The 22022-nt window shown below is 44.2% G+C and overlaps 1 protein-coding gene across 4 annotated transcripts in view; it reads left to right on the top strand.

Annotated features, from left to right (window-relative positions):
- The window catches only part of LOC115179149 (cytoplasmic protein NCK2), a 53443-nt gene that overhangs the window by 16738 nt on the left and 14683 nt on the right, over positions 1–22022 (top strand). Inside the window, exon 1 of one of the 4 annotated variants that reach the window (XM_029740455.1) lies at positions 2963–3571. The exons of the other annotated variants lie outside the window; for them this stretch is intronic. The gene's annotated coding sequence lies outside the window, so the exon portion shown is untranslated. Of the gene's footprint in view, positions 1–2962; positions 3572–22022 lie in introns of those variants that run through there. 4 annotated transcript variants of the gene reach the window in all.

Here is a 22022-nt window from a genome sequence, read left to right as displayed (position 1 = left end):
GGAACGGTGGTAACTGGCCCAGCTTCTGGTAACGGTGGTAACTGGCCCAGCTTCTGGGAACGGTGGTAACTGGCCCAGCTTCTGGGAACGGTGGTAACTGGCCCAGCTTCTGGGAACGGTGGTAACTGGCCCAGCTTCTGGGAACGGTGGTAACTGGCCCAGCTTCTGGGAACGGTGGTAATTGGCCCAGCTTCTGGGAACGGTGGTAATTGGCCTAGCTTCTGGGAACGGTGATAATTGGCCCAGCTTCTGCAACTTGGGTGTTCTGTCATGTTTTGGGAGAACAGCTGCATTTTAAGAGATGTTGTGTGAAGCTCTGGATCTGCTGACAGCGCACACACACGCCTGCCATATAATCTCACGGGAGATGCTCGTTTTCTTGCACAACAGCCCGTCTCTTCTCTTTTCGCTCAGGGCTAGGCTCGGGATTTATTGTGATGGGCCTGGAAACAATACTGCTGTATCCGTGCCAGTCTCTCGCAGCCTAATGATTGCCTGCCGACGGGCCCCGGCTCCCCCGGTCCTTGCTTGTAAATGGATGCATGTTCACAACAAGTGAACGCTCTATGGAGTGTTTCATTGTGTCCCTGGCTGCCCGCGGCCATGCGTCTCCCTGACAGTCACGATCTGCACTCTCAACGGTCTGTAGGTACATTAATGATCTGGCCGGGGTCTGATCTACCTTTTTAATGGTGTCAGTGTGGATTAAACATGCAGATGCTTTGAGTCGTAGGGAAAAATACTCTGACATTAAAATGGAGTACTGACCACTAGCTTATCTGTGTACATGCAAGGACAGGAGACATATCCCCTTTAAAGCAGGGGCCAAAGGGTGCGTACAAGTTCACCTTTTTCCCGAAGAGTGGGCCATTCAAGGTCTGTGGCTTAGAATTGGAACTAGATCCGTGTCCCAGGTGAGTGAATGAGAGCCTGTAGTCAAGGCCACCAGGAGGAGGAAGGCCCAGTTGTTTTGACAGGTGCTTAGCTTGCAGCTACTGTAGCGGGTCATTTCTGTGAGCTCTAACTGAAACCAGACGTCGGCCCAGAGGTTTAGGGGAAGAGAGAGAGCGCGCACTGGAAGCACATGCTGAGAGAGTGAGAGAGAGAGAGTGAGTGAGAGTGAGAGTGAGACTTTGTGTTCAGTGTTGATGAATTAAGGAGACACTTTTTAATCAACGTGCGCACATGTTCATGGTGTGTGCGCTTTCCTATTTTGTGTGGAAGGAGCACACCTATCACTCTCGCCTATATTGCAGGAGCCTGATTTTAATGTGGTGGAATACTGCAGGCATCTGCATAACCGAGAGTAGTAATGGTTGGACTTTATCATCATGAAGGGTAGCGGTAGCATATCCACGAATCCCTGTACTGTCCCTGTTAAACTGAGCAGAAGACGACTTAAGGAGCTTTGGACGAAGTCGATAAGCACGGAGGTAAAAAAGTAGGCTTTCAAGAAAAGGTTTGAAGGATTTTGTTTGAATTCGTTTTTTCTCTCAAGTACGATGTATTAATAATTCTAACTGGTTAGTTCACTTTTCATGGCCCAAGATGTATTTATACCTTGTATATCCTCTTCCAGCTGCTTCTAGTACCAATGCCGTCCTTAGACTAGGCAACTCAGACCGCGGGCCAGGTGAAGTCAGGAGTATTCCAGAAACATAGTTCTGCAATCTGTATAGAATATTTACAATGCGCGGAGAACAGTTGAACGTCTCAAGAACCACATCAATATGATGTGATCAATCATTTATGTACCCCCCCCCCCAAAAAAACCACTTCTAAAACAGACCTGTTTTAGTCATAAAAATGCATCTGCAGCAGCAGCAGCAGCTTTGACAGAGTTATTTTAATGCCATTGCGGTGGTACTGGGTCAGTCACACACGGTGTTGAGGGAGGGAGAGAGAGACAGAGAGCTCTGCCACTGAGGGTGAATAGCATTGACTGTGCAAGCCTCTGTTTATAATAATAATAATAATAATACATTATTTAACTTTTTAAAGTGCTATTCATTAAAATAATCTCAAAGCGCTTTAAAGCAACAACAAAAGACAATCAATTTAGAAAAACCACATCATTCATGAGGAGAAGGTCACGAGAGGGTCAGGAAAGTTCATGGCTTGAGCGGTCATCAGAGGGAAGTGGTCGTAAAGGGGAGGAGCGAGCAAAGCTGGTCTGTTATCAAGGTGTCTCGCTGTCCCTCCCCTCTGTGTGACTCGGAAGAAGTTTGAGCTCAACCGTTTCAGTTCGTGGACTCTGGAGTAGGTCTAGGCTAGCTGCCCCTTCACTATGACCAAAATGAAGCACCCGCTTGGGTGAAGCTACGGCAGTCAGCTGGCACCAGAAAGCACACCACATTTAAAATACAATTAAAGAGTAGCGTTAGTCCTCCCTACAATCCTCATCACTCCACACCTCTGCTTTGCCATCTTGCTTTCGGTTCCAACATCCTCAACCTCCGGACACTGTGTTTATGAGTACTGTGTGTGTTTATGAGTACTGTGTGTGTTTATGAGTACTGTGTGTGTTTATGAGTACTGTGTTTTATGAGTTCTGCCTGCGTCCGTGTCGGAGAGGAGAGTTAGATGGAGGAAGGACAGTTACAGGGAACATGAGGTACTACAGAGCCAATAATGCTCTGTGCGTCACAAGTTGCGAGCAGCTCCTCCAGATCAAAGACTAACACTTAGGGGCATTCAGGGAAAGCGAGAAGGGGAGGATGGGGAGGGGAGGAAAGAGATGGGGGGGGGGATTTTGGGCCAAGCAATCACTGACTGTAACTGTTTTTACATCCTCCTTTGTACTTGGAGCCCTGGCAGTAAAACTTGAATGATTTCTCTTTTCAAACAGGGTCAGCGTGGACATGTTTGTTCTCCTAATAGTTTTATTTTTGGCTTGAATTTTTTTTTTAAAGCATCCAAAAGGTTTACTAGGGTGTTTTTTTGTTGACTAGCCTACATGGTTCTGTCTAGGGCTGGGCGACATGACGATATATATCGCGTGACTATAAAAAAACGTCTATTGTTTCATATTATGCTCTATCGTTTATTTCGTCGTCGCAAATCAGACTTTACGGCAATATTTTCGTCAATTGGACGCCGCTTTGCGTTCTTCCACTTGGCACTTTGCAACACAAACAAACACGGAGCACAAAACACGGAGACACGGAGCTCGTACCTAAAAGAGGGGCTACTTCGGTCGCATGGACGTGGTTTGGGTATGAAAAGTCTGACACGGACCAGAAAACCGTCCTCTGCAAAATATGCCGCAGGCCGGTCCCGACAACAGGCTCAAACACCACTAACCTCTTTTACCACCTACGCAAGAATCATGTGAAACAGTACGGAGAGAGTCTACGGATGAGACCTAAAAAAAAGTACAGTTGAGTGCTCAAAACAAACTCCCGACTCAGACGTGGCAAGAGGCTTTTGCCCGCGGCACACCATATGGCAAAGAATCACGAAGATAGGAGATAACAGCTGCCGTTACAACTTGCATCTGCGAAGACATGGCCCCAGTTTCCACGGTGGAGAAACGGGGGGTTCGTGAGTTGGTGCTGACACTCGACCCAAGGTACCAAATGCAAATTGATGTGTGACACGTATTAATGCCAAAATAACATGCAAAACAGGCAAGCCCCCCCCCAAAATATAGATATTTTAGGCCTATATTTATTTTGTTTGCAACTATAGTTGAATTGTTCTCTATTTACCTTTTTTTAGATTTTATACATTAATATTTATATTTTGTTACATGCTTAATTGAAAATTTGCACAAAGGTTCTAAATAAAAGGAGAAATAGTCATATTTTATTAAGTACCTTTTTATTTGTTGAGTATAATTCAAAATATAATAAGAAATAGTTGTTATAAAATTACCACATGTAAAGGCCTATTTATTAATTGAATTTACAGAAAATGTGCTATATCGTGATATGTATTGTTGTCGGGATATGAAATGACCTATATTGGGATATGAGATTTTGGCCATATCACCCAGCCCTAGTTCTGACAGCCACTGGGACTCTCCTGTCTCTCCTCAACACTATGACCCCTGACCCCTAGGTCCCTTCACTCCCATTCTATTTTTACCCAACAATCCTCCTAACTGTTGCTCTCATCCCAACAGGCTACACACACTGTGGTTTGTCAATGCTAATCTTCCCACAGCTGCCTCAGAGATCTGTTTGGGATTAAATGGCTGTTTTCTCAGAGCCACCAAGGTTTTCACGTCCTCAAATGGCTTGGGTGAAATCTGAAATGTGGGACAGGTCAACATCATTGGGGTCTGATAGGCTCCTATGTACTCAATCTCTTACACAAATGAATGATTTGTAGGCTAATTGAGAAATGGAAGTGATGCTTACCATTAGGGCAGCACAATTAATTTAAATTGCATTATTGAGATGTGCAATATCCATATCGCACGGGGCTGCAATTTTTTTTAAATGCCATGAATGTAATATTCAAATGTAATAAGGGTCCCCTGGGAAACTGACCAAACACTTTGGTTCCTACCCTGTCACAACAACTTCTACTGTACCTGGCTTTGTCATTAGTTATCATGACAAACAACACCAACCATAGAATCAGAATACACATTTTATGTATATGATTACAACAGTTCATCCAAGTGTTTTAATATAAATCGCTGGTAAAATCACAATATATGGTTAAAATCTCAATTGTAGTGCAGCCCTGCTTACCATGTTTAATGGTAGCCGGATGGTCCCAGATCTGTTTGTGTTGTCTTGCCAACTCACGTATGGTCATTGTAAAGCCAAACACACAACAGATTTGGAACAAGGCTATAGTTAAGTGGGTCAAGCTTTAGGGTTGCAAAGGGTCGGAAACTTTCCGGTAAATTTCCTGGAATTCTTCTGGAAATTTTTCATGGGAAGTTAAGCCCTGGAATTTGGGGAATTTTGCTTAAATTCATCAAAAAAGTTAGCTTATAACAGTGGACCTTTTTTTGTGGGATACACATAAGACAATTCTAGGTCTTGTGGTATATTTTGGTTAAACTATCCCCAATTCAATGGAATTACAACCCTCTGCATGCACAGTGCATTCTTCCATCACATGTACAGCTGATTCTCAAGATCTTGCACACTAATGAGATGCTATTGAGCCCACACTACTACACTGTCTGAGCCAAGGACTACATGCTTTCTGGTAAGTTTTGATTACAATACTGGGTGGGGTGAATATATTTTATGTGACATACATGATTTTTTTGTTAACTAGTAAATAGTAGCCTACAGCAAAGTGTGTTTAAATCATTTCTAACTTGTTAACCATTTATATCTAGTTAGTTTTTGCTACCGTGTGGGTTTTAGCTTGCTTGAGCCTGTTAAGTGAGGAGTGTTAATTCATGGAATTGTATTTTTTATTTTTTTCCTAATTTCTTTGTAATCTTTACAGGAAAATGCCACGGGCACTATCTGATGTGTGGAGACATTTCACTGCAGCTAATGTAGAAGGAAAAACTGTGTACATTTGCAAATACTGTGCCAAATCATATGTCAAGTGCATAAAGTTTCCTCAGCGTTCACAACAAGCAACCTCTGACAAAAGTCCTTGTACTTCTATTCTGGGTGAAAATGATTAATCTTATCGATAGCAACAGCTCATGGTCCTGCAATCACAAGTTTTTTTGACTCAATGGAGGAACGTAGTCAGAGAAATGCTGATGAATGTCTTGCTCGAGCTGTGTATGAAACTGGTTCACCTCTGATGCTCACAGGCAATGTGTATTGGAAGATATTTCTGAATGTTCTTCACCCAGCATACACCCCTCCAACCAACATGCTTTATCTACTCATTTTCTGGATGCAGAGTTCAACAGAGTTCGAGTGAAGGTCAAGCAAATCATAGAGAAAGCAGACTGTATTGCAATCATCTCTGATAGGTGGTCGAATGTTCGTGGGCAAGGAATAATTAACTACATCATCTCCACCCCTCAACCAGTATTCTACAAGAGCACAGACACAAGGGACAACAGACACACTGGTCTCTACATTGCAGATGAGCTGAAGGCAGTCATCACTGACCTTGGACCACAGACGGTATTTGCACTGGTGCCAGACAATGCTGCGAACATGAAGGCTGCTTGGTTTAAAGTGGAGGATTCCTACCCTCACATCACACCCATTAGCTATGCTGCTCATGCATTGAATCTGCTCCTCAAGGACATCATGGAACTGAAAACAATGGATACACTCTACAAGAGAGCCAAGGAAATGGTTAGGTATGTGAAGGGGTATCAAGTTATAGCAGCAATCTACCTCACCAAGCAAAGTGAGAAGAATAAGAGCACCACATTGAAGCTGCCCAGCAACACCCGTTGGGGGTGGTGTTGTCATCATGTTTGACAGTCTCCTGGAGGGGAAGGAGTCTCTCCAAGAAATGGCCATATCACAGTCTGCTGATATGGACAGCCCCATCAAGAGGATCCTCCTGGATGATGTATTTTGGGAGAGAGTGGTAAGCAGCCGGAAACTCCTGAAACCTATAGCAGTAGCCATTGCACGGATTGAGGGAGACAATGCCATCCAGTCTGATGTTCAGACTCTGCTTGCAGATGTAAGAGAAGAAATCCATACTGCCCTGCCCTACTTCACTGTTGCTCCAAGCAGAGGAAACTGCAGTTCTGAAATACATCAAAAAGTGTGAAGACTTCTGCCTGAAGCCCAAACACGCCGCAGCGTACATGTTGGACCCCAAGTATGCTGGCAAGAGCATCCTGTGTGGTGCAGAGATCAACAAGGCCTATGGTGTCATCACTACCGTGTCTCGCCACCTTGGCCTGCATGAGGGAAAGCTTCTTGACAGTCTGGCGAAGTGCACTTCCAAGCAAGGGCTTTGGGATAGAGAGCAATATGGCAGTCATGCCAACATATCTCATCAGCCACCTGGTGGAAGGGTCTTTGTGGATCTGGGGCTCTTTCCCCTGTTGCTTCCATCATCCTCCAAATCCCACCAACATCAGCCGTCTCAGAGCGCAACCGGTCCTTGTTTGGGAACACACACACCAAAGCACGCAACAGGCTGACCAATACAAGGGTTAGAAAATTGGTGGCCATCCAGGCAAATGTTAAGCTTTTTGAGCCTGACAAGGTTGGAAAGTGACAGTGAAGATGAGGCCTCAGAGTCTGATGTTCAAGAGGAGGTCCAGGGAGAAGACATGGAAGCCTGAGAGGAAGACAACCAAAGCTTTAGTTTCTAGACTATCGTTTTACAGATGTTTGTTGGAAACGTTTTTGGGAGATGCGATGGATCATTGGGGATCATTCAATATTCCCTTTCTTTTGTTGTTCAGTGAAATCATCCCATGTGAAGAATCAACTCATTTAATTAAAGTTCAATTCGTAACTAAATTGTGTTTTTTATTTATATTGGAAGGATTTAATCATTTGCAATTATGTCTACTTATAAGGTAAAAGGTTTATGTTTCTGTTTCCATATGATATGGTAAATATATCCAATGCAAAAAAAAATCTACATTTTAAATGGTGTTAATATTAATTTGCATATATTCCCGTTAATTCCCCCAGAAAGTTTCTTCCTCCTGAATATTCCCCAAAATGTGCAACCCTAGTCGAGCTTGAAGAAAACTTGGGGAGGTAGAATAATTTTTCGGGAGATAGGATAGGCTTGTCCCTGTTTGCTGGAAGCCTTGTTAGCTGGATGGATGCCTGGCGGTGTGGAAGCGGACAGACGGTGATTCCAAACTACCTTGATCGCCACTGTGCTGCCGTACTGTAAACGCACCATCATCCCAGGCTACACAGGATGTTTCTCCCGTAGCGCCTCGCTCCCATAAACAGTCTCTCTCTCTCTGTGTGGAGGGATGATGCAAGCCCAGCTCAACCCTGTCACACACACGGGGACACACACGGGGACACACACGGCACGTACGCAGAGACAGACACACACGCACGCACACATACCTGCAATAATTCATTCCTATCTGCAGGCATTCTGCCTTCAGATGTGTGACAACTGCTCAGTGGCCCAATTCACACTGAACAAAAATATAAACGCAACATGCAACAATTTCAAAGATGTTACTGAGTTACAGTTCATATTAGGAAATCAGTCAATTGAAATAAATTCATTAGGCCCCAATCTATGAATTTCACATGACTGGGAATACAGATATACATCTGTTATTCACAGATACCTTAAAAAAAGGTAGGGGCGTGGACCACCATTTGCCTCATGCAACGTGACGCATCTTCTTCACATCGTGTTGATCAAGCTGTTTATTGTGGCCTGTAGAATGTTGTCCCACTCCTCTTCAATGGCTATGCGAAGATGCTGGATATTGGCGGCAACTGGAACACACTGTCGTACACGTCGATCCAGAGCATCCCGAACGTGCTCAAAGGGTGACATGTCTGGTGAGTATACAGGCCATGGAAGAACTGGAGCATTTTCAGCTTCCAGGAGTTGTGTACAGATCCTTGCGACATAAGGCAGTACATTATCATGCTGAAACACAAGGTGATGGCGGCGGATGAATGGCACGACAATGGGCCTCAGAATCACGTCACGGTATCTCTGTGCGTTCAAATTGCCATAGATAAAATGCAATTGTGTTCGTTGTCCATAGCTTATTCTTGCCCATACCATAACCCCACCATGGGGCACTCTGTTCACAACGTTGACATCAAGCAAACTGTTCGTCCACACACCATACACACTGTCTGCCATCTGCCCGGTACAGTTGAAACCAGGATTATTCCGTGAAGAGCACACTTCTCCAGCGTGACAGTGGCTATTGACGGTGAGTATTTGCCCACTGAAGTCGGTTACGACGCCAAACTGCAGTCAGGTCAAGTCGCTGGTGGGGACAACGAGCACGCGGATGAGCTTTCCTGAGATGGTTTCTGACGGTTTGTGCAGAAATTCTTTGGTTGTACAAACCCACAGTTTAATCAGCTATCCATGTGGCTGGTCTCAGACGATCCGGCAGGTGAAGAAGTCTGATGTGGAGGGCGTGGCGTGGCTCCATGTGAGGCCGGTTGGACGTACTGCCAAATTCTCTAAAACAAAGTTGTAGGCGGCTTATGGTAGAGAAATTAACATTCAATTCTCTGGTAACAGCCCTGGTGGACATTCCTACAGTCGGCATGCCAAGTACATGCTCTCTCAACTTGAGACATCTGTGGCATTATGTTGTGTGACAAAACTGCACATTTTAGTGGCCTTTGAAAGTCCCCACCACAAAGTGCACTTGTGTAATTTACATTTACATTTAAGTCATTTAGCAGATGCTCTTATCCAGAGCGACTTACAATTGGTGCATTCACCTTATGATATCCAGTGGAACAACCACTTTACAATAGTGCATCTAAATCTTTTTTTGGGGGGGGGGGGAGGGTTAGAAGGATTACTTTATCCTATCCCAGGTATTCCTTAAAGAGGTGGGGTTTCAGGTGTCTCCGGAAGGTGGTGATTGACTCCGCTGTCCTGGCGTCGTGAGGGAGCTTGTTCCACCATTGGGGTGCCAGAGCAGCGAACAGTTTTGACTGGGCTGAGCGGGAACTGTGCTTCCTCAGAGGTAGGGAGGCGAGCAGGCCAGAGGTGGATGAACGCAGTGCCCTTGTTTGGGTGTAGGGCCTGATCAGAGCCTGAAGGTACGGAGGTGCCGTTCCCCTCACAGCTCCGTAGGCAAGCACCATGGACTTGTAGCGGAGGTATTTGATCATGCTGTTTAATCAGCTTCTTGATATGCCACACCTGTCAGGTGTGATGATGTCTTTCTTGCTGCTGGTGAGTCTCTGATCCACCTCTACGCAGACGATACCATTCTGTATACTTCTGGCCCTTCTTTGGACACTGTGTTAACTACCCTCCAGACGAGCTTCAATGCCATACAACTCTCCTTCCGTGGCCTCCAACTGCTCTTAAATACAAGTAAAACTAAATGCATGCTCTTCAACCGATCGCTGCCCGCACCTGCACGCCCGTCCAGCATCACTACTCTGGACGGTTCTGACTTAGAATATGTGGACAACTACAAATACCTAGGTGTCTGGTTAGACTGTAAACTCTCCTTCCAGACTCACATCAAACATCTCCAATCCAAAGTTAAATCTAGAATCGGCTTCCTATGTCCCAACAAAGCATCCTTCACTTATGCTGCCAAACATACCCTCGTAAAACTGACCATCCTACCGATTCTCGACTTCGGCGATGTCATTTACAAAATAGCCTCCAATTCCCTACTCAATAAACTGGATGCAGTCTATCACAGTGCCATCCGTTTTGTCACCAACGCCCCCTATACTACCCACCACTGCGACCTGTACACTCTCGTTGGCTGGCCCTCGCTTCATACTCGTCGCCAAACCCACTGGCTCCAGGTCATCTACAAGACCCTGCTAGGTAAAGACCCCCTTATCTCAGCTCACTGGTCACCATAGCAGCACCCACCAGTAGCACGCGCTCCAGCAGGTATATCTCTCTGGTCACCCCCAAAGCCAGTTCCTCCTTTGGCCATCTCTCCTTTCAGTTCTCTGCTGCCAATGACTGGAACGAACTACAAAAATCTATGAAACTGGAAACACTTATCTCCCTCACTAGCTTTAAGCACCAGCTGTCAGAGCAGCTCACAGATTACTGCACCTGTACATAGCCCATCTATAATTTAGCCTAAACAACTACCTCTTCCCCTACTGTATTTATTTATTTATTTTGCTCCTTTGCACCCCATTATTTATATTTCTACTTTGCACTTTCTTCCATTACATATCTACCATTCCAGTGTTTTACTTGCTATATTGTATTTACTTTGCCACCAATGCCTTTTTTTTGCCTTTACTTCCCTTATCTCACCTCATTTGCTCACATTGTATATAGACTTATTTTTCTACTGTATTATTGACTGTATGTTTGTTTTACTCCATGTGTAACTCTGTTGTTGTTGTATGTGTCGAACTGCTTTGCTTTATCTTGGCCAGGTCGCAATTGTAAATGAGAACTTGTTCTCAACTTGCCTACCTGGTTAAATAAAGGTGAAATAATACATTTTAAAAAAGGTGGGTGGATTATCTCGACAATGGAGAAATGCTGACAAACAGGGATGAGAAATAAGCTTTTTGTGTGCATGGGACATTTCTGGGATCCTTTATTTCAGCTCATGAAACACGGGACACAATACTTGACACGTTGTTTATATTTTTTGTTCTGTATATAATCATTTCTCCACAGTCACAGTGGCAATTTGAATGGCTTATACTTGTTCAGCCTCACAGTGGGATAACAGTAAACTCCCTTTACGTCACTGGATTACCTCCTTTTAAGGGGATACTGCTGCTTTCACCCTCAAACTATAGCCGGATTAGCCATCTTTTAAGCGGCTATAACTGGTCAGGCCACATGGTCATGAAAAACTATCGGTCTTGGTTTTTGGTCCCTGGTGTAAAGAAATCATGGGAATGCTGTGACTCCGAGTGGGAGACAGAGATGGAGAGAATTCTCCTTCCCCTCCGCTACCCTAGAGCACGATATAAGACAGAGTCCAAGGTCAACTTATTTGGGTTTGGCAGCGGTTTGGACAGCAGTGTACAATGATAGACATTCTGTTCCTCAAACGAGCTGGAACTCTGTCTGTTCTATTGAGGTTGAGGGAAATGGCATTGACTGGGCTGTAAAATCAACTCAAGGCACAGTGAGATTGATCACAGAGGAGCTGGCGGCTGGCTGGCATGCAAACAAATGTCCCCAGCTTTAGAATTGATTTGCCTCTTGGCAGCAATGCTTTCACTCCTACTAAAGGATCTTTGTCATTAAGGAAGCAGGCAAGTGAGGCAGCGAAGCCGAGAACATTCCTCAACACTTACAGTGAGATCAAAATGTGTGTTTATGTGTCAAAGTTATTAAATCCCGTAGTATACTTCTGTTTCTGTTTAGATGCTAGATGTAGAAATATGTGTAATCTCGGCTCTTTTAATTTCTGTGCCTCTTCAATATTACGATAGAGGTCAAATGAAAGTGTGTATGCTTGCTTTAAACCACAGCTGTGCCAACATGGGATTGGCTGCTACAGGGCCAGGCCTATGTGTGTCAGCCAGCCTCTTCTGGTCTGTCTTCTGATATTAGTGGGCTGCGTTTAGACAGGCAGCCCAATTCTGATCCTTTTTTTTTTATACTGATTTGGTCATTTCACCAATCAGATGAGCTCTTAAAGATCTGATGTGTGAAAATATGATGTGATTGGTCAAAAGACCAATTAATGGAAAAAATATCCAAGTTGGGCTGCCTGTGTAAACAGTGCCGTGGTTTCAGTTTGCACTGTGCTCTCTTGGCCCAGGGTCAAACATGTGACACCTGGATGCCATGAACCAGCTGCTGGGAAAGACCTGACCCCGGAGGGAAGTAGGGATTCACTAGAGGAGGGGAGGAGATGACCCTGGGGAGACAGGAAGTGACGGTGGCAGCAATACAAGCGGACCTCTGCACACAGGAAGTCAGAAACATGATCTCGGTGACCCCAGGTCCAGAGAGCACCATGGGAGCTGTCATAACACAAACAGCCTCTACAGACCAGTGCTAACCAGGCAGGCACCGACAGATAGACGGTCTTATCTGACAGGGTCACTAAACAGCAACTAAAACAGTTGTCAGTCTGCGGGTGGTGCAGCGATCTAAGGCACTGCAGCTCAGTGCTAAAGGTGTCACTACAGACCCTGGTTCGATTGCCTAGTTAAATTAAAAATAAAATCGTCTTGAACCAGCCTAGTGTTGCGATATGTTGGCTGTCTGATCAAACAGCCTCGGCAAACTAATATTACAAAACGGCACAATGTAGCCTCTAAAGGAAAATGATTAATAAAAGAATAACAATTAGAATCAAACCATACATCATTTGTTAATTTGCAGTCTTCGGCCTTTCTCTTATACCTCTCTTTCGTGTCGTCTGAGATTCCCATAGATTGGAAAGCAGCTGCTGTCATCCCCCTCTTCAAAGGAGGTGACACTCTTGACCCAAATTGCTACAGACCTATATCCATCCTACCCTGCCTTTCTAAGGTCTTCGAAAGCCAAGTCAACAGACAGATTACCGACTATTTCGAATCCCACCGCACCCTCTCCGCTATGCAATCTGGTTTCAGAGCTGGTCATGGGTGCACCTCAGCCACGCTCAAGGTCCTAAACGACATCGTAACCGCCATCGATAAGAAACAATACTGTGCTGCCGTATTCATTGACCTGGCCAAAGCTTTTGACTCTGTTCATCACCACATCCTCATCGGCAGACTTAGTAGCCTTGGTTTCTCAAACGATTGCGTCGCCTGGTTCACCAACTACTTCTCTGACAGAGTTCAGTGTGTCAAATCGGAGGGCCTACTGTCTGGACCTCTGGCAGTCTCTATGGGGGTACCACAGGGTTCAATTCTTGGGCCAACTCTTTTCTCTGTATACATAAATGATGTCGCTCTTGCTGCTGGTGAATCTCTGATCCACCTCTACGCAGACGACACCATTCTGTATACTTCTGGCCCTTCTTTGGACACTGTGTTAACAACCCTCCAGACGAGCTTCAATGCCATTCAACTCTCCTTCCGTGGCCTCCAACTGCTCCTAAACACAAGTAAAACTAAATGCATGCTCTTCAACCGATCGCTGCCTGCACCTGCTCGCCCATCCAGCATAACTTCTCTGGACGGTTCTAACTTAGAATTTGTGGACAACTACAAATACCTAGGTGTCTGGTTAGACTGTAAACTCTCCTTCCAGACTCACATCAATCATCTCCAATCCAAAGTGAAATCTAGAATTGGCTTCCTATTTCGCAACAAAGCATCCTTCACTCATGCTGCCAAACATACCCTCGTAAAACTGACCATCCTACCAATCCTCGACTTCGGCGATGTCATTTACAAAATAGCCTCCAATACCCTACTCAACAAGCTGGATGCAGTCTATCACAGTGCCATCCGTTTTGTCACCAAAGCCCCATATACAACCCACCACTGCGATCTGTATGCTCTCGTTGGCTGGCCTTCACTTCATAATCGTCGCCAAACACATTGGCTCCAGGTCTACAAGACCCTGCTAGGTAAAGTCCCCCCTTATCTCCGCTCACTGGTCACCATAGCAGCACCCACCTGTAGCACGCGCTCCAGCAGGTATATCTCTCTGGTCACCCCTAAAGCCAACTCCTCCTTTGGTCGTCTCTCCTTCCAGTTCTCTGCTGCCAACGACTGGAACGAACTACAAAAATCTCTGAAATTGGAAACACTTATCTCCCTCACTAGCTTTAAGCACCAGCTGTCAGAGCAGCTCACAGATCACTGCACCTGTACATAGCCCATCTATAATTTAGCCCAAACTACTACCTCTTCCCCTACTGTATTTATTTATTTTATTTATTTTGCTCCTTTGCACCATATTATTTATATTTGAACTTTGAACTTTCTTCAAACTACAAATCTACCATTCCAGTGTTTTTCTTGCTATACTTTATTTACTTTGCCACCATGGCTTTTTTTTGCTTTTACCTCCCTTATCTCACATCATTTGCTCACATTGTATATAGTCTTATTTTTTTTTCTACTGTATTATTGACTGTATGTTGTTTACTCCATGTGTAACTCTGTGTTGTTGTATGTTGTCGAACTGCTTTGCTTTATCTTGGCCAGGTCGCAATTGTAAATGAGAACTTGTTCTCAACTTGCCTACCTGGTTAAATAAAGGTGAAATAAAAATAAATAAATAAATAAATAAAAATATTCAAGGACAGGCTTTAGAAATTCAAAGAGAATCGGCGAGAACCGAGAACAGATAAGACCTTCCTATTACAGCTGGTAGTGAGATCCATATCTTTAATAGACTACGACTGAGTAAGGCAAATGGGAGCGCTCAGAGACATTTATGGGTTATAAAAGCCAAACCGAACCTCACTTCAATTAAGAAATTGCTGCGCGGTGAGGAGAGGGAGGGAGGGAGGGAGAGAGAGAAAGAGAGGAGCTGTATTAAAAACGTTGACCTTTTAAAAAAGCCGTTCAGCATGGTACTGTGGGCTAAGTGGAACTGAATGCTGTTGGACCATCACATTACTTATTCCTCATCCTTTAGAACTGTCTGGTCCCCGGGTCTCAACTGCATGGGGGAATGTAGCGATTTTAGCAGGTCAAAACTTCTCTGAGTCAGAACACAACTGCCTCTCTTAGGGAAGTGCAGTTTGGGAGCAGTGCTCATGGTGCAGCAGTGAGTGTAGGGACGGTTCCCAGTCCAGTCACTGTAAGCCAGCACAGAAATAGCCTGCACTTAAATTTGTATTCACATGAATGTCGAATATAAAACAACCATTTTTTTAATCTGTAGTATCACATCAATCCATAAGAGCCTGTAGAGTTTCAACCATGTGAGAACGATAGAGAATGTGTTTTACCGTCCAATAAGATCCAGTCTAATGCTTCACGGAGTCTCTCAGTGGTGGAGTAGTCTCTAGCTCAGAGAGCAGCAGGTCCATCTGCACAAAGTAATGAACCACTCAACACCTCCATCGGTGCCTAAGTCTGTGTGTGTGTGTCCATGTGCATGTCCAAGACTAGCCTTCCCTACGTTAGCAGGTATGTCCCTAGAGTACGGTACTTTGGGACGTGAGGAAAAGTTTTTAGTGGACTAGCCTACATGAGTGCAGATGTAGGTCTGACTCTTCCCAGAGTATTTATTTTGTCTGTTGACACTCATGCCAACAACCGTATTAATGTGCTGAACATCACAGTCTGCACACACTTACCCCTCGCACCTACACTAAAGCCTGCAGCGTGCAGCAGCAGCGCACCGGAGTGGACAGGTCTGTCTGCTCCTCTGTGAACCAGAGCATGGCTAAACCCGGCTCTCTGTAGCTCTTCTAGACTGGGAAGCCACAAGCTAGTGCACACCACTCTACTACTGTGGCCTGCACAGCAAGAATACGCAGACTTAGGCCAAATCATCAAACCTTTTATCAAGACCGTTTTGGTTAAAGTCCTGTTTATGTAAATGGTACAGTTAACTTGTAAGCTAGCAGCTGATTCCACTCACATAGGGTTGTCGTTCCCCTCCCCCTTTACCTTGAACCAACATTTTGATGATTTGTAGGCCTTCATCTTTATTTTTCAAATTGGAGGGATGTATAGTTGACGTCGGAATTTAAATACACTTAGGTTGGAGTCATTAAAACTCGTTTTTCAACCACTCCACAAATTTCTTGTTAACAAACTATAGTTTGGGCAAGTCAGTTAGGACATATACTTTGTGCATGACACAATTTTTCCAACAGTTGTTTACAGACAGAGTATTTCACTTATAATTCACTGTATCACAATTCCAGTGGGTCAGAAGTTTACATACACTAAGTTGACTGTGCCTTTAAACAGCTTGGAAAATTCCAGAAAATGATGTCATGGCTTTAGAAGCTTCTGATAGGCTAATTGACATAATTTGAGTCAATTGGAGGTGTACCTGTGTATGTATTTCAAGGCCTACCTTCAAACTCATTGCCTCTTTGCTTGACATCATGAGAAAATCAAAAGACATCAGCCAAGACCTCAGAAAAAAGAATTGTAGACCTCCACAAGTCTGGTTCATCCTTGGGAGCAATTTCCAAATGCCTGAAGGTACCACATTCATCTGTACAAACAATAGTACGCAAGTATAAACACCATGGGACCACGCAGATGTCATACCGCTCAGGAAGGAGACGCGTTCTGCCCCCTCAAGATGAATGTACTTTGGTGCGAAAAGTGCAAATCAATCCCAGAACAACAGCAAAGGACCTTGTGAAGATGCTGGAGGAAACGGGTACAAAAGTATCTATATCCACAGTAAAATGAGTCTTATATTGACATAACCTGAAAGGCCGCTCAGCAAGGAAGAAGCCACTGCTCCAAAACCGGCATAAAAAAAGCCAGACTACGGTTTGCAACTGCACATGGGGACAAAAATTTTACTTTTTGGAGAAATGTCCTCTGGTCTGATGAAACAAAAATAGAACTGTTTTGCCATAATGACCATCGTTATGTTTGGAGGAAAAAGGGGGAGGCTTGCAAGCCGAAGAACACCATCCCAACCGTGAAGCACAGGGGTGGCCGCATCATGTTGTGGGGGTGCTTTGCTGCAGGAGGGACTGGTGCACTTCACAAAATAAATGGCATCATGAGCGAGGAAAATTATGTGGATATATTGAAACAACATCTCAAGACATCAGTCAGGAAGTTAAAGTTTGGTCGCAAATGGGTCTTCCAAATGTACAATGACCCCAAGCATACTTCCAAAGTTGTGGCAAAATAGCTTAAGGACAACAAAGTCAAGTATTGGAGTGGCCATCACAAAGCCCTGACTTTAATCCTACAGAATTTTTGTGGGCAGAACTGAAAAAGTGTGTGCGAGCAAGGAGGCCTACAAACCTGACTCAGTTACACCAGCGATGTCTGTCAGGAGGAATGGGCCAAAATTCACCCAATTTAAGCTTGTGGAAGGCTACCCAAAACGTATGACCCAAGTTAAACAATTTAAAGGCAATGCTACTAAATATTAACTGAGTGTATGTAAACTTCTGACCCACTGGGAATGTGATGAAAGAAATAAAAGCTGAAATAAATCATTCTCTCTACTATTATTCTGACATTTCACATTCTTAAAATAAAGTGGATCCTAACTGACCTAAAACAGGGAGTTTTTACTAGGATTAAATGTCAGGAATTGTGAAAAACTGAGTTTAATGTATTTGGCTAAGGTGTATGTAAACTTCCGACTTCAACTCTTGTGTCAGATGTGTTGATTTTGTAATCTACACACATTCTGCTAGTTTAACCATTTGCATCTTCATATTAGATATACACAACTACACATTAGCCCCTCGACGGGATTGTGGACCCGTCTGGACAGCAGAGCAGAAATGAATTCATCACATCCCAGTCTGACATATCCACGGGTATTTATTATTACGATGATGGGGATTACTCTGTCTGCCTGGGCATCAGCACACTCAGCCTGTCTAAATGTCATTTCCCTCATGCTCAATGGACATTTATGGATGGAGGATATTTTTCTCCGTTTTTCTCTTCCTCTTTCTATCGTCTCCCCCCCCCCCCTCGCTTTTCCAGATGTAGAATGATCCCTCTCTTTGCCTTCCCCCAGTGCAGTGTTTTTGGCTGCTGTACACCACGCTCTGAGCATTATGTTGCTGTAATAAAAATGGAAGCCGCCTTTCGGGCTACTGCCGTGTTCAGCTCTGGCTCTGCATGTCTCATCCTTCTGTTCTGCTGGTCTGTGTAGACTCTAGCTGTAGGCCCGGTGTTTGAACAGGTGTTCAGACCCGGTCCTCCAGGACCACAATCCTGGTTTTGTTGCTCCCAGGCAAAGTGTAAATGTAGCGCTCATTCAAATGCAATAAGGAAAGGTAGCAAACTCTGGCCCTCAAGGACATGAGTTATTTATCCTTGTGTTGAGAGGGTCCCAGAGAAGCTTAGCTGGCTTCTACAGGGCTATCTGCAGGGCTTGATGGGTGGCTCAATGTTTCAAATAGGTTAAACATTTCTGTGTAACTGTATGGGGAGTAGTGGTGTGCTTGAAGACTCTACTTCACCTCTGGTGTCCCATCAGACGTGGTTGCTGCAGGATACCTGTTGGAGATCAGAGGATGACAGAGTAGTTCATGTAGTGGTTGTGAAAGAGTGGATCCTAGGGATTACCTGTCTCCTGTTACACACAACCGGGTTTTCAGTTAGGAAAATGTGGCCGGCGGCATTTTAATTTACCGGACTCGTATGCATCGGGTGCGTCACATTGAGATTATTGTAATTCACATTAACAGAACATGCAAGTCTATAGGATTCAACAATGTTCGGTCCTCCTTACCAAATTCTGATTCGCACTTTGACGATTTTAGAATAATTGTCCACATTTACTTTTCCTCCGCCAACAAATGAGTAACAAACTGCAAAATCACAAGCCTATTTTAATCTACTATCCCACATAGTAGAAAAGTTGACATATTCTTTTGGTCAGCTTGTTGAGAAAAAAATGGCCTATTCCAAACAGACTCTGGGACAGTTGTGGGATGATAGATTCCAAAGTCATACAACCAGAAGGCCTAGGCGACATAAATGCAACAGGTCAGAACGTTTAGCTTAAAATGTTGATAAACTATTATTTCTATACATTATAAGCGCAGCAATGCGCACAAAGCATAATGCAATTAGCGGGAAAACACCAGTCAAAAGCGCACCGCAAGCAGTTTCATATGACACAGATGAAAATATCCGTTCGAAGAGGGGAGATGTAATATGCAACAACTAATATGACTAGGTTTGTGCCTTTGCCTACTGGATAATGAAATAAAGTTGATATAAAATAATTGACTCCACGGATATGGTCAGATTTTTGGCTCGGCTACTTTAAAGCAAGGTAAGGCATGCCTCATAATATGTAGGAAAACGTTCAGGTTTCAAACATATAAGTATATGTTTTGAAAACGCCTACTCCCTCCAGCTCATCCAGCTCATTGCAAAGTGGTGTGTGACGTGCTGAAGAAGCCTGCCTTCCGTTGCCTGTGCATTTGCTGTTTTGAGACGCTGTAGCAGCAGCAGCTCTCGCGCTGTCTGACAGATTTTCCGCTCAGAGACTCTGTATGCTGTACGCATGAAATAAACGAGATACGTAACGAATATAATGTACACGCGCGCCAATTTAATACCACTAAATGATGTTAATGAACCTATGGACCAATAAGCATGACCAGTCAAATGTATTTACACTGACTAGTATTTCCGTCAATCAATAGGATAAAAAGCATTCTTTCACAATGGGATTTTTTTCTTCTTCTCCTGTGCCAATTTTGTTTATCAGCTTTTGTATTTTTTTTGCTATTATCGGTTTACAGAAACCCTCACACACACACACACACACACAAAATGAGTCTATTAGTTCCACACTTGTCACATGCCCTCCCCTTGGCATGGCATGACATGGTACCCTGGCAGTGGTCCCTGCTGTCAGGGCTGGTTAGGCCTAGGTGAGCTGAGACATGCCACCCAGCCAGCAGGGGGGTTGAAGGGGAAGCAGAGAGCACAGCTGGCACGGGGAACTGTGCTGAGCCTCTGTGCCTTACTGGGCCTCTGTGTGCTCTGCCTGCTTTTATAACCTCTAATCCAGTCTGGACTGGGAGCTCTGCACTGCATCCCCATCTGGGTCCACAGGTTTCCTGTTTGAGGTCGATGTCTTTATAGCACTCTGCTGCTCTCATACTGAGTCATACAGTGGCATGGCGACGAGCCGCTCTTCCAGTCTCTCTCCTGGTCTTCACATTGATCATCATTGGTCCTCCTGTCCTCCTTTCTCTAATGAAATACATCACTCTTTGTTTCTCCCTCTGTCTTTCTGCCCCCTCTCTATCCCTCTCCCTTTGTATTACTCGCCCCAACCTTCTCTCTCACCTCCCCACCCCATCTTTCTCTTAGTCTCCCCCTCTCCTCCCCTTCTCTCCTGGTTCTCAGACGAATGAAAAGGATCCTCAAATTGGATTCCAGAGCTAGGTGAGATGGGGATGAAGGAATTGGTTAAGTTGGGCCTGGTTAAACTCGTTAGGAATCTCTCTCTACAGGCAGCTCCGACCCTGCTGCACATTTATGCAATTACACTGAAAACTGGTCCACGTCCTGTCCCCTCTAGGGTAATCCCTGCTCTCCTGACCTCCATAAGCACTCTCTGCTATTGGTTAATACATGCCTTGTGCCCTAATGATCTATTAAAGACTTTAATAATAACTTTAAATAATACCTTCTTAACCTTCCTCTCAGTTCAGTATTATATTTGTGGAAATGCACAATATACACAAGATGCACAATAAGAAATAGTGATTTTTGTAGACCACTGTGTGTGTGTGTGTGTGTGTGTGTGTGTGTGTGTGTGTGTGTGTGTGTGTGTGTGTGTGTGTGTGTGTTTAGATGAGGCTGAGATCTTGACCTTCTGTCTCAGTTCTCTTCTGAGATGCCAGAGCAGGTCACGATCTTCCAAACCCTCCTGAATAAGCCTCGGACAGCTTGTCTCCATCTTCTGAGAAGAAAATGCACTATAGTAATTTCTCCATGTTGTCAGATTCCTATACTCTACCATATCTGTTTTGACTGATTTTAAGGTGTGAGAAATGTTCTATTTCCCTGTTATGAAATATTACATCTCCTGAAGAACGTGCCACGGCACGATGCAGGCGTTCCACTGCACACCGAGCTGAACAGGTTCTGAACAGACGGAGCAGAGCACTGATGGAACAAGACAACAACCTAGCTGAGTTTGTACGTCTCAGGTCAAAACATGGATAGCCATTGCTATCCATAACGATCATTTTGAAAAGATTGTCATGTACATGATTACTTTAGAGAGGAAAAACGACCGTTATGGATGTTAGGCCCGCCGTTATGGATGTCAGGCCCGCCGTTATGGATGTCAGGCCCGCCGTTATAGATGTCAGGCCCGCCGTTATGGATGTCAGGCCCGCCGTTGTTGATGTTACGCCCGCCGTTATGGATGTCTTTATATAGACATTGAAATCTTAAAGATTTCTTGGCTCAAAATCTATCTTAACGCATATGTCATTTTGAGGTTTAAAAAAAAATCTGCAGTATGCCTAGTACATCATGATCGTATAATTACAGGCAGTCTGAATATAGTGTTCAAGGACAGGCACCACAACCTAATACGTTATCTTTTTGTCTCTTCATCAGTATGATTTGTATCCAAGATACTGCCAATCCACTTTTCTGGACACTGAATGAAGTCTTTATATTTTGGGGTGCTTTCAGTTGAAAAGTCACTCCAGGGCTTTTCACAGATGATTGATAAATACTCTTCTCATCTTTCTGTCTAAAAAAACAGTACTGCCATGTATGAGAAATGCACTTCAGCATATATTTGGTAAGAGAATCTTAGCTAGAACACATACATTTTCAAGATATCAAAAATATTCAAGATATCAACAATTTCAAGATATCAACAATTTCAAGATATCAACAATTTCAAGATAT

This window comes from Salmo trutta, chromosome 39 (genome assembly GCF_901001165.1).
Source record: "Salmo trutta chromosome 39, fSalTru1.1, whole genome shotgun sequence".
Classification (NCBI taxonomy): Eukaryota; Metazoa; Chordata; class Actinopteri; order Salmoniformes; family Salmonidae; genus Salmo; species Salmo trutta.
This window is presented reverse-complemented; position numbering and strand designations above follow the sequence as displayed.